This window comes from Panthera onca, chromosome X (genome assembly GCF_046562875.1).
Source record: "Panthera onca isolate mPanOnc1 chromosome X, mPanOnc1 haplotype 2, whole genome shotgun sequence".
NCBI lineage: Eukaryota > Metazoa > Chordata > Mammalia > Carnivora > Felidae > Panthera > Panthera onca.
In genome coordinates, this window is record NC_138357.1 from 46,806,203 (window position 1) to 46,819,259 (window position 13,057).

Consider the following 13,057-nt stretch of genomic DNA (forward strand, 5'->3'; position numbering starts at 1 on the left):
CAGAAATACAAAGGATCACAAGAGATTACTATGAACAATTATACACCAACAAATTGGACATCCTAGGGGAAATGGAAAAATTTCTAGAAACCTACAGAGATGTCTGTTTCCTTCCCCAGATTCCGGAAGTTCTCAGCTATGATTTGTTCAATCACACCTTTCTTTTTCTTCTTCTGGAATTCCTATGATATGGGTATTGTTCCATTTGATTGCATCACCTCTTCACAGAAGACCATGAGGGAGAGGAAGGGGAAAAATAGTTACAGAGAGGGAGAGAGGCAAACCATAAGAGACTCTTGAGAACTGATATCAAACTGAGGGTTGATGGGGGTGGGGGGAGGGGAAAGTTGGTGATGGACATGGAGGAGGGCACTTGTTGGGATGAGCACTGGGTGTTGTATGGAAACCGATTTGACAATAAAGTCAATTTTTTTAAAAAATAAGAAACCTATAGAGAAAAACAAAAAACAAACAAACAAACAAAGAAAAGCCCCAAACCAGAAAATTTCATTGGTTCATTCTACCAAAACTTTAAATAAGAATTAATGCCAATATTTGTCAAACTCTTCCAAAAATTTGAAGAGGATGGACACTCCCAAACTTGTTTATATGGCCAGCATTATCTTTATACCAAAGCTAGATAAAGACATTAAAAGATAATAAACCTAAATTAATATTGATGAATATAGATGTAAAAATACTCAACAAAATACTTGTAGACTGAAGTCAGCATCACATTAAAAGTATCATACACTGTGATCAATGAGATTCATTCCTGGTATGTAAAGATGGTTCATCATATGGAAATAAATAATCTAATAAATCACATCAATAGAATGAAAGAGAAAAATAACATAATCATTGCAATAGAGGCACAAAAAAGCATCTGACAAAATTCAACATCAATTCATGATAAAATCTCAACAAATTGGGTGTAGAGAGAGTACCTCAACACAATATAAGCCATATGCGACATGCCCAGGTAGCATCATACTCAATGGTGAAAGTTTGAAAGACTTTCCTCTATGATCAGGAAAAAGACAAGTTGTCCACTCTCACCACTTCTATTCAACATAGTACTGGAAGTCCTAGCCAGAGAAGTCAGGCAAGAAAAATAAATAAAAGGCATACAAATTGGGGGAAAAACAGTAAAATTGTCTCTGTTTACAGATAATATGATCTTCTGCATAGAAAACCCTAAAAACTCCACCATAAAAACTGTTAAAACTAATCAACAAATTCAGTAAAGTTAGGATACAAAATCAACATGGAAAAATCAGTTATGTTTCTATACAGTAACAGTTAAATACCTGAATAAATAAAATAATCCTATTCACAATAGTATCAAAAACAGTAAAATACTTAATAAATTTAACCAACAAAGTGAAAGATCTATACATTAATATAATAATACACTCATGAAAGAAATTGAAGACACAAATAAATGGAAAGGTATCCTATGTTCGTGGATTATAAGCATTAATATTCTTAAAATGCCCATACTACCCAAAGCCATCTACAGATTCAATTCAATCTTTACTAATATTCCAATGCCATTTTTCACAGAAAAAAAAAAACTAAAATTATTATGGAACCATAAAAGCCCCAAAATAACCAAAGCAAAACTTTGAGAAAGAAGAGCAAAGCTGGAGACATCACACTTCCTGATCTCAAACCGTATTACAAAGCTATGTAATCAAATATATTTATGTATTGACATAAATACAGACACATAGACCAATAGCACAGAATGATATCAATGAAATAAGCCCATGTATACATGGTCAACTAATATTTGACAAGGGAACCAAGAATACTAAATAGAGAATAGAGAGTGTCTTCAATAAGTAGCATTGGGGAAATCAATAATTCTATGTAAATGAATAAAAATTTACCCATATCTTATACTACTCACAAATATAACTCAAAATGGATTAAACCTTAAATGTAAAATCTGAAACCATAAAACTCCTAGAAGAAAATATAAGAAAAAGCTTCTTTGTATTGGTGTTGACAATAATTTCATGGATTTGACACTAAGTCACAAACAATAAAAGCAAAAGTGAACAAGTAGGAGTACATCAAACTAAAAAGCTTCTGTACAACCAAAGAATGATCAATAAAATTAAAAAGCAACCACAGAATTAGAAAAAAAATATTTGCAAAGTACATATCTGATAAGGAGTTGATATCCCAAATATATGAAGAGCTACAACTCAATATCATAAAAGCAAATAATCTGATTTAAAATGAGCAAAGGAACTAAACTGACATTTTTTCCAAAGGAGGCATTCAAGTGAATAGCAAACACATAAAAGGTGATCAACATCACCAGTTATTAGGGAAATGCAAATCAAAATCACAATGAGATATCACCTCACACCTGTTAAAGTGGCTATTATCAAAAAGACAAGATATAACAAGTGTTGGTGAGCATGTGAAGAAAAGGGAATCCTTGTTCATATCAGTGGGAATGAAAATTAATACAGCTACTATGGAAAACAGTGTGGAGGTTTCCCAGAACATTAAAAGTAGAACTACCTTTTGATCCAGCAATTCCATCCCTGGGTATATATCAAACGGAAATGAAATCACAATCTCAAAGAGATAGCTGCATCCTCATGTTTATTGTAGCATTACTTACAATGACCAAGACATGGAAACAACCTAAGGGTCTGTTGACAGATGAATGGATAAATAAAATGTGATATATATATACACATATATACACAATAGAATACTATTTTGTTATAAAAAAAAAAGAAGGAAATCCTGCCACTTGTGACAACAAGGTTGAACATTGAGGGCATTATGCTAAATGAAATCAGTCACAGAGAAAGGCAAATATTATATGATCTCACTTATATATGGAATCTAAAAAAACTTGAACTCATAGAAACAGAGCATATTGGTGGTTTGCAGGGCCCAGAGATAGGTGGCATGTGGAGTAAATGAGTAAAGGTAGTCAAAGGATATAGACTTTTATTTATAAAATGAATGAGTCCTGAGGATGTAATATACAGCATGGTGACTCTACCTAACAATACTGTATTGTATATTTGAAAGTTGCTGAGAATGTAGATCTTAAAAATTCTCACCCCCCAAAGAAATAAATGTAATTATGTCAGGTGATAAATCTGTTAACTAAGCTTATTGTGGCAATCATTTAACCATATATAGATATGTCAAATCATTATGTTGTAAACCTTAAACTTACAATGTTATATGTCAATTATATCTCAATAAACCTGGAAAAACTGAAAAATCAACATCACTAAGTTCTAGCTGCAGCAGTTACATTTATGGGAAAGAAAAAAAGTTACTTGATGGCAGAGCCTAGAGCAGAACTAGAACTTGCTGCATGGTGGAGCTGCATTTGTCAAGTGAAGAAACTGAGACTCAGAAGAGACTTTTTGAAATACTTAAATCTTTTTTTATTTCAAGTTTTTATTTAAATTCTAGTTAGTTAACACATATAGTAAAATTGGTTCCAGGTACAGAATTTAGTGATTCATCACTTACATATAATACCCAGCACTCATCACAAGGGCCCTTCTTAATACCCCTCACCCATTTAAACCTATCCCCTGTCCACCTCCCTCCATCAAGTCTCAGTTTGTTCTCTATAACAGAAAAAAGAGTCTCTTATGGTTTGCTTAGGGTTGTTAATAGTCTCTTATGATTTGCTTCACTCTCTGGAAAAGAGACATTTTAGGTCACACAGGAGAAGGTGCCACTCAAGAAAAGAAGGTAACTTAGGATGATATACATAATTTCCCTCGGCTGTTTGATAATTGTTTGAGAATATATACAGCAGAACTTTTAAAAGTGTGGTCCCTGAGTCATGAGCCTGAGAATAACTCTTAGTGATTAGTGAGTATTCCTAGGCTTTGCCCCAGGAGATTCAGATTCAGTGAGTCAAGGGATGTTCTTATGTCATAGTTTTGAAAAGTGATGATGTATATATGACCACTTCTCTCTTTTTGTGATGCATGGCTTCAGATGTTTCCAATATCTGTCTTCTGGGCCTCTTTCATGTATGGTCTTTGTTTACTGGATATGGGTAAATATTATTGGTGTCTTTACAGGAAACTGATGGAGTGATTAGTCTGCAAGACTTTTACTTTAAATCACTTATTCTCCAAGTGTGGTCTCTGAATCAGCAGCATCAGCTTCACCAGGGAACTTGTTAGAAATACAAATTCTCAGGCCCCATCTTAGACCTACTAAATTAGGTCTAAGGGAATGACCTAGTACTCTGTTTTAACATGTCTTCCAGGTGATTTCTGGTACATAAATAAGTTTAAGTATCACTGATTCAGGGGTGAACTACCACTGCCTGGGGAGCTCAGTAGGTTAAGCGTCCAACTCTTGATTTCAGCTTAGGTCATGATCTCACAGTTCATGAGCCTTGCATCAGAGTGCAAAGCCTGCTTGGATTCCGTCTCTCCCTCACACTCTGCCCCACCCCTGCTCATGTGTGTTCTCTCCCTCTCTTTCTCAAAATATATAAACATTAAAAAAAAACACTGCTTTAGATAAATGGTTTACCACTTAAAATTCTTTTGAGGCTGGGATAGCACAGACTTTATCCTTTAAAGGGTAAAGCATTTTTTCAATTAAGCCAGCCGTTGGCAAGAGCCTGTTAAGTCTAAGGATCTGTATATGGAATATGGGAGACAAGGAAAAGAGAATTCTGTTCTCCAAGGACTTATAGATTCATATAAGGAATAAGGCAAGAATTCAAATGAGTGACTTTGTGACTGTGTGAAGATCTTAAGAAAAGAGGGTTAAAAAGAGGGAGAGCCACATTTTGGGGTGTGTATTCAGCCTTTACAGGTCCTTGTGCTGTACATTCTTCTGCTTCTTTAAGCTGTACTGACTTAGAATGATCCATGGGCAGAGTACCATTGTTGGAGGTTCGAAATAAAGTTAAAAATAATAAACTCTGTTTAGTGAGTCATAGAAGGGAAAATGTGTATTGCACATGCTTCAACCATGATAGGTTTCTCTACAGCTAGGTTTTGAATTCAGAAGTATTTTCACAAAGGCTGGGCCTGAATTATAAGAGGACAAGCAATTGGTAAACAGAGAATTAGTGGTGGCAGGGACAGATGTGGGAGAGAATAGAAAGGAGCTGCATTATTATTATTATTTTTTTTATTACCACCATATTGACAAAGAGGATATGAATATTTCTCCCTTTGATCTCTTGCTTTACATGGGGGGTGGAGAATCATGTGGTTATGTCTCCTGAATCAAGCCCTGGACTTTTCCACCTGCTTCAGAACCCCAGGTTTCCCAATCTAAAGTAGGCTTTCTTATAAGTGAACTGCCTATGGATATAAATGCTTTTTCTTGGTACCTGGCTGTTCCAGTGTCCTGAACCTAATTCATTCTGATTCATTAGACATCTTGTTGAATACATGACAATTTAAGTTTACTTTTCTATTTTCCTAGAGACAGCAGTGGAGCAAAAACTGGAAGCCAGGGTCTTTCCCTCAGCCTCGGCTCAGACTGTATGTGTGCACAGTAAGTTTGACAGATTGTAGCTCAGCTCCTCTACTTCTATAGTTAAACTTTGTAATCAGTAGCTACTTCCACAGATTAAATGGTTGTCTTCTCATCCACGTCCTTTGCAAAGGTAACTGAATTACTTGGACAGTGCTTTTACACATTTATCCCATTAATGTACACAGAGAGATATGGCCCTAATTACCAAGAATATAAAAGGGCAAAATGTCTTTTTTTTTTTTTTTTTTAATCATCTGTAATTTTATCACCAGCTAGCCGGTAGAGCAGTCTGAGATTATTTCCAGTATTTTTAATGCATAAATATATTTTTACATGGAGTCATAGTGTAAAAAGGGCAAAATGTCTTAAAGAAATAATATATGCTGGAAAAAAAGGTGCAGGAAGTTAATCAAAAGAGAAAAGTCAAACAATTTCATTCCTGCTCCATCTGTGCAAAAGATCAAAAATCTCATTTAGTGTCATGATTTAAAATACTTATGACATGGCAGAGGTATGTGAGTTTTATAAATACCCTAAAATTTAATGAATTCACATTCACGTCTGACAAAAATATCTTGCCCCTGGACACTTAAATACTTTGAAATATATTTTATTATTGGCTGTCCAACTTCCCATCTGTATGATCTTGGGCAAATGATGATCTTTTGTGTTTCAGTTTCTTCATCCATAAAGATGGAGATAATATTTACTTCACAGATATGTCATGAAAGATAATTGAAGTATTCCCCATAAATTAGTCAATGGTGACTCTTAGTAGTTTAGCAATGCCTGGTTTAAACAACACCAACTGAAACAGGAATCTAATCTATAAGGGTGGTAAACTGGCAATGTTAGAGGTAGAGAAAGTTCTGGTTCATTAAATCTTCTTTTTAATAGGTATGACACGGACTCCAATGTTCAATAAATTTTCCTTTTCAGTAATAATTATAATTAAGTCCTCAACTTGACCATTTCACTGAATATTTTGTTCTCTCCAGTAATATCAAATGGCGAGGAAACATCTCCAAAGATCCAGGAAGGGATGCTGACACAACTCTGGTAACTAATTAAAGGCAAAAGCATTGGTTGATGGGATCACCAATTCCTCTGTTGTATAACTGTATATTCTACATATGGGAACAACATTCAGGTTTCTGTAACAATGTTTAAGTGTAGAGAGCTGAATGTGGGTCATCAAATAATAGCAGTTTAATCCCAACATGGAAACTTTTTCCACTCTCTGCTTCCCACAATTACCTCCACAGTATATTGGACACAATTATGAAACATGGAATGGCTTTGCATATGCTTAAGACAGCTATTGCAATATAGAATTGAGCACAGGAAGTGTTGAACGTGTTAACTACTGCTCAAAAAACTTCCAGTGGTTGCACAAGAAAATATTTTGCAGGGATATTGACTTGAGGTTTTTGTTTTTATGCCTCTGAGCTGATAATAAAGCCTTTGAATAAAAGATAAGGCTATGGAAAAGCTTGTTGTAAAGACGGGATCACCTCAGATTGTCTGGGTATCCATGCATTGAAGATACCACCACAGTCTGACAGAGAGTATGACAGAGGGCAGTGTTCAAGTGCTTGGACTTTGGACTCAGACCAACCTGGTACATGATTTTCCATGTACCAGCAGTGTCATCTTTGGAAAGGTTACTTAGTTTCTCTGTCTCTTCTCCTACCTCATCTAAAAATGAGGTTAAAAAGAGTCTATACCACAAAAGGTTATTGGGAAAATTCAGTTGAGCTAAGCAGACCATGGAGGAAATATATGTTCCCATCCTCATGGGCTTAATACAAGGACAAACAGCTTTGTATAGAGATAGGAAAAAAAGTGCAGAGCAGAGGAGGGGGCTTTGTAGAAGAGGGCTGGGAGAAGATTCATGCAGATCAGTAATGTAATGCAGTCCCCAAACAATATGTAGAGCTAGCTATATCTCTACATTAATTTGGTACTGTAGGCAGAGGTCTGTTCAAAATGTTTTTATGGAAGCCACAGGAAGCTTCTATTAATCTGATTATTCCTTGCTTTCTAATTGGCTCATGCCAAATAGGAAGAGTATCCAATCACATTTAACATGGTGTAGTTTATTGGCAGGCTTTGTTGCATTACATTTTACCTAATTAGATATTGAGTTTACTCAATAACTCATGTGAATACAAGGCCTATAAATACGCCCTACCCTGTCCCCAGGCACTGATGTTTTTCCAAGGTACTGAAAAGGTTTTTACACAATACCTGGACTTTCTGCTAAATTTTCTATGTAACAACAAGGGATCTGATGAAGATGCCTCTAAAACCCTGAAGGAATAGAAGCAAAATACATGTCACTGAGACAATTATTTCATCTATGTCTACAAGGCTCTGAGACAGGTGTATCATCATTTTATAAGAGGCCAGGTATAAAATGAACTCTTTTCTTAATAGTATTTTCCAATGCATCTCAGACAAGGCTCCCCAGTTGTCTCATTACAAAGACTTTTGACAAAAAAAAAAAAAAAAAAAAAAAAAAAAAAGACTTTTGACTATCACCTTCAAGGGGGTCCAAACAGCTGGCCAGGGAGCTGGCCAAGAACACTAGGTCTGAAGGCAAAAATTCTATCACCAAGAACAGTAGCTGTAAGTGAAGTGTACTCAGAGGGATCTGAGCATCAAAAACCAAAAGCTATTTTTGGAACCACCTAAGTTTTCATAATAAGAACTGTAGCCCAGTAGAGTTTTATCTACTTCACTTTTTGGACTTGTGATGACCTTATGATTTTAAAATATCGTTTTCTTTTACAATGAACTAAGTATTATCAGCTTTAGTTTAATGTATCTATAGTGCAATTTGCTCAAAAGGAAATAGTGAGTTTGTTCCATAATTGATTTGCTAAATAATGACATCCTCTTTATCCATTCATCCATTGATGGACATTTGGGCTCTTTCCATACTTTGGCTATTGTTGATAGTGCTGCTATAAACATGAGGGTGCATGTGTCCCTTCGAAACAGCACACCTGTATCCCTTGGATAAATGCTTAGTAGTGCAATTGCTGGGTCATAGGGTAGTTCTATTTTTAGTTTTTTGAGGAACCTCCATATTGTTCTCCAGAGTGGCTACACCAGCTCGTATTCCCACCAAAAATGCAAAAGAGATCCTCTTTCTCCGCATCCTCGCCAACATCTGTTGTTGCCTGAGTTGTTAATGTTAGCCATTCTGACAGGTGTAAGGTGGTATCTCATTGTGGTTTTGATTTGTATTTCCCTGATGATGAGTTGATTTGCTAAATAATGAGCTACTAAATGGTCAGTTCTGAGACTTTCTAGGTTAGCTTTTTGAAGGGTCTGTAAGGTATAAACTACTTCCATAATAAACTTATTTACCTTTTTAAATCTCATTTTCCACAAGGTGGGCATTTTCATAGATATAGTATATATCATATGGCTAGGTATTTAGTGTGAAGCAGATACAGGAATACAGTGGCTTTCTATTAGGACAGATATGAAGAAGATTTTTAAGTACATAAAAAATGATCATTTCCTCATATTTTTCATGTAAAAGTTTAATTCATGTTTAAGTGATATAATTGATATTTAGGGTATTTTTTTTAAATTAATGTTTATTTGTTTTTGAGAGAAACAGAGCAGGAGTGGAGGAGGGGCAGAGAAAGAGGGAGACAGAATCCAAAGCGGGCTATGTCAGTACAGAGCCCAACGTAGGGCTCAAACTCACAAACCGTGAGATCATGACCTGAGCTGAAGTCAGACGCTTAACACACTGAGCCACTCAGGTGCCCCAAAACATATTTTTAAACAATGTGATGATCATCTTACAGATGATCACTATTACAGTATAGCATTAATTTTTTTATTGTGTTAAGAACAGTTAATGTGAGACCTATTCTCCTGAAAAATTTTAAGTCCACAATAAAGTGTTGTTAACCATGGACACAATGTTGGAGAGCAGTTCACTGGCAATTATTAATCTTGAATAACTGAAACTTTATACCCATTGAACAGCAACTCCTCATTTCCCCGCTCCTCTCAGCCCCTGGCAGTCACCATTCTACTTCTGTTTCTAAGATACATTGACTATTTTAGATACATCATGTAAGTAGAATCATGCTGTATTTTTCCTTCTGTGAGTTGTTCATTTCACTTAGCATAATTTCCTCTAGGTTCATCAATATTATGCCAATGTGGCAGGGATTTCCTGCCTTTTTAAGACTGAATAATATTCCATTGTATGTATATACCATATTTTTTTTTTAATCCATTCAACTGTCAACAGATGTTTAGGTTGTTTCCTCATTGTGGCTATCTATAATGGATGATGCTGCAAGCGTGCAAATATCTCTTCAAGATCCTGATTTCAATTATTTTGCATGTATACCCAGATATGGGATTTCTGGATTACATGGTAACTTTATTTATTTATTTTTTCCTCTGGTAGCATTTTATTTATTTTATTTATTTTTTATTTTTTTTCAATATATGAAGTTTATTGTCAAATTGGTTTCCATACAACACCCAGTGCTCATCCCAAAATGTGCCCTCCTCAATACCCATCACCCACCCTCTCCTCCCTCCCACCCCCCATCAACCCTCAGTTTGTTCTCAGTTTTTAAGAGTCTCTTATGCTTTGGCTCTCTTCCACTCTAACCTCTTTTTTTTTTTTCCTTCCCCTCCCCCATGGGTTTCTGTTAAGTTTCTCAGGATCCACATAAGAGTGAAACCATATGGTATCTGTCTTTCTCTGTATGGCTTATTTCACTTAGCATCACACTCTCCAGTTCCATCCACATTGCTACAAAGGGCCATACTTCGTTCTTTCTCATTGCCCTGTAGTATTCCATTGTGTATATAAACCACAATTTCTTTATCCATTCATCAGTTGATGGACATTTAGGTTCTTTCCATAATTTGGCTATTGTTGAGAGTGCTGCTATAAACATTGGGGTACAAGTGACCCTATGCATCAGTACTCCTGTATTAGGGTAATTTTTAAATGAATTAACAAAAACATTTTTAATTGAGCTTTAATAATTAATAAAATAAATATTGGCAGATATAACCCATATGAAATCTTTTTTGTATTCTTACTTTTAAAAAAAGAATCCAGAAAAGATCCAAGCTTTCCTCCAACCAGATTTATTGAATATAACAAAATTCTATGACCTCAATTGACCTGGATCTGCTGCTTCAAAACATGATCCTTTCTTACTAATATTTTGATGAGTCAGTCCATTGGGTGTCAAAAAGCAGCATACATAAAACAAACTGAGGGTTGATGGGGGTGGGAGTTGGGGGGGAAGGAAAATGGGAGATGGGCATTGAGGAGGGCACTTGGGATGAGCACTGGGTGTTGTATGTAAGTGATGAATCATGGGAATCTACTCCTGAAGCCAAGACTACACTGTATACACTGTATATTAGCTAACTTGACAATAAATTATTTAAAAAGCAGCTTACTCTAAAACTAACAGAAAAGTGCCCAATGAACACTAAATAAATGGCCTAACTACTAGAACCTTAATAGTTCTACAAGATAATTAACATAAGGTAGGATCAACCCCAAATGACATGCTGCTGGAGAACTGATACGAGATGTCAAGAGGCCATTTTTTACATTGCCACCATGATGCTATCATGTTTCTGGATCATAATGTTCCCATTATCTGATTCTAGAAACACCACAGGAATATTAGTGGGGTCTGAGATTAGCTTAGCTGCTTGCTGGGTTAGAACAGAGATCACCCAGCATGCCAATGTGACAAAGTCCTGCAGCAGCCCAGATTAAATTCTTGGAATCTGTGCAGAGGACTCCAACAATGGATGGATTCTTCATTGTGTCCTCCAAGTACTGCTCCAAGGTTGTCTCCATCCTGCCCATCACCTTCCTGGCCCGACTCCTTACTTTTTAAATTTGTCATGCCACAAGGCCAAATAATAGATAAATACATAAAACTTTAGGATACTATAATTCATATTATAAAAATGTAGCCATTTCTGAAAAAAGCCTTTGATATTGAATGTTAGAATCCTAGAAAATTAACTAATAGAAATGATTACTTAGTAAAACAGATAATTTTGATATTGTTGAAAAAATCCACGATTTTCCTTTGAACAAATTGTACTACAAAAATATTATGGTGAAATCGATAATTTTTAGTTCATGACAAAAATGTATTAAGAATCAGAAGAATGGTAGGGGCGCCTGGGTGGCTTTGTCGGTTGAGCGTCTGACTTCGACTCAGGTCATGATCTCAAGGTTTGTGGGTTTGAGCCCCGCATCAGGCTCTATGCTGACCGCTTGCTCAGAGCCTGGAGGCTGCTTTGGATTCTGTGTCCCTTCTCTCTCTGCCCCTCTCCCTCTCACACTTTGTCTCACTCTGTTTCTCAAAAATAAATAAATGTAAAAAAAAATAAAAAAGGAATCAGCAGAATGGCATAGATTTTAAAAATGAAATAGATCAAATGTTAGCATGCTACAGCTCATCATCCCTTGACAATCCCATGAGGGGATGAAGTGGGAATAAAGTTAGGTTTAAATGAGGTCAGATGCTCCCCTTTCATGTCCCTGGGAGGAATATAAGGATGTTGTAGGGCTAGGAAACAGAGAGATATTGGAAAGATATTCTCCCCAGACCTCTTATCCCTCCTTCAATTCTTTTCTTACTTCATGCCTTTTCTAGACTTTCGAGCCCCTGAGGTTTGCATTTTATTTCTGTTCCAGATCCCTGATTTTTAATGGCTACTTTTTTGTGAAGAAAAACAAAATGTTTTCAGTTTAAAAGTATTATTTCTAGACTTTCTCTCACTGAATCAAGGGACTGGGATTGGGAGGCCTCTCCTGGACAGAGTGGCTCCGCGTAAGAAGGATGTATACTGGGCTTGGGAAAGGTGACCAGCCAACTGAGAGGATGACTAGCCATTTCTGTCTGATTAGGCAGGGCTTGTACAATAGCAGTTCCCTGAGAGGAGCCAATGCTGCCAAGAGGGCAGAGTCCTTAATATAGTTTCACCATCCTCCCCTCTGTCATATTCTGATCCTCCTGACCCTTAGCACCACCACATCAAAATTTTCTTCTTGGGCTCCTCAACTCTGAATGAGAGAGGAATTTCCTCTCTCTGGGCTTTAGTTATCTCACCTTTAAAATGAAACTTCCAAGATATCTCCTGGTTCTCAGATTCTGCAAATCTCTATCTCAGTCATGCTGATCTCCCCCCCCCCCCCCAAGATACCAGTGGTCAAACGTGGCCTAGAAATTGGCTAAGTGGGTGGCTACCTTTGAAGTGGGCTTTGAGATGCTCTGGAAAAACATCATCCCCTCTTACCTCAAATATCTTTCATGTTATCTTGGAATTTGAAATTTTAATGTTAGTGCTGCATTGCTTTGGGACCTAAAGAGTCTTCTGTTTTTCTCAAGAGTCATTTTCAATAATATGGAGGGTATAATTGAAAAAACCTTTAGCAATGAGTTATAACAATCCTTTACTTTTACATTTCTCTTTGAAATGTTCAAAAAGTTTTCAGATGTGCAGCTCT

The 13,057-nt window shown here is 36.3% G+C and overlaps 1 pseudogene; it reads right to left on the bottom strand.

Moving 5' to 3' along the window:
- Positions 1-11,118: 11,118 nt before the first annotated feature.
- Positions 11,119-11,393, bottom strand: LOC145714056 (ragulator complex protein LAMTOR5 pseudogene; annotated as a pseudogene).
- Positions 11,394-13,057: the final 1,664 nt, after the last annotated feature.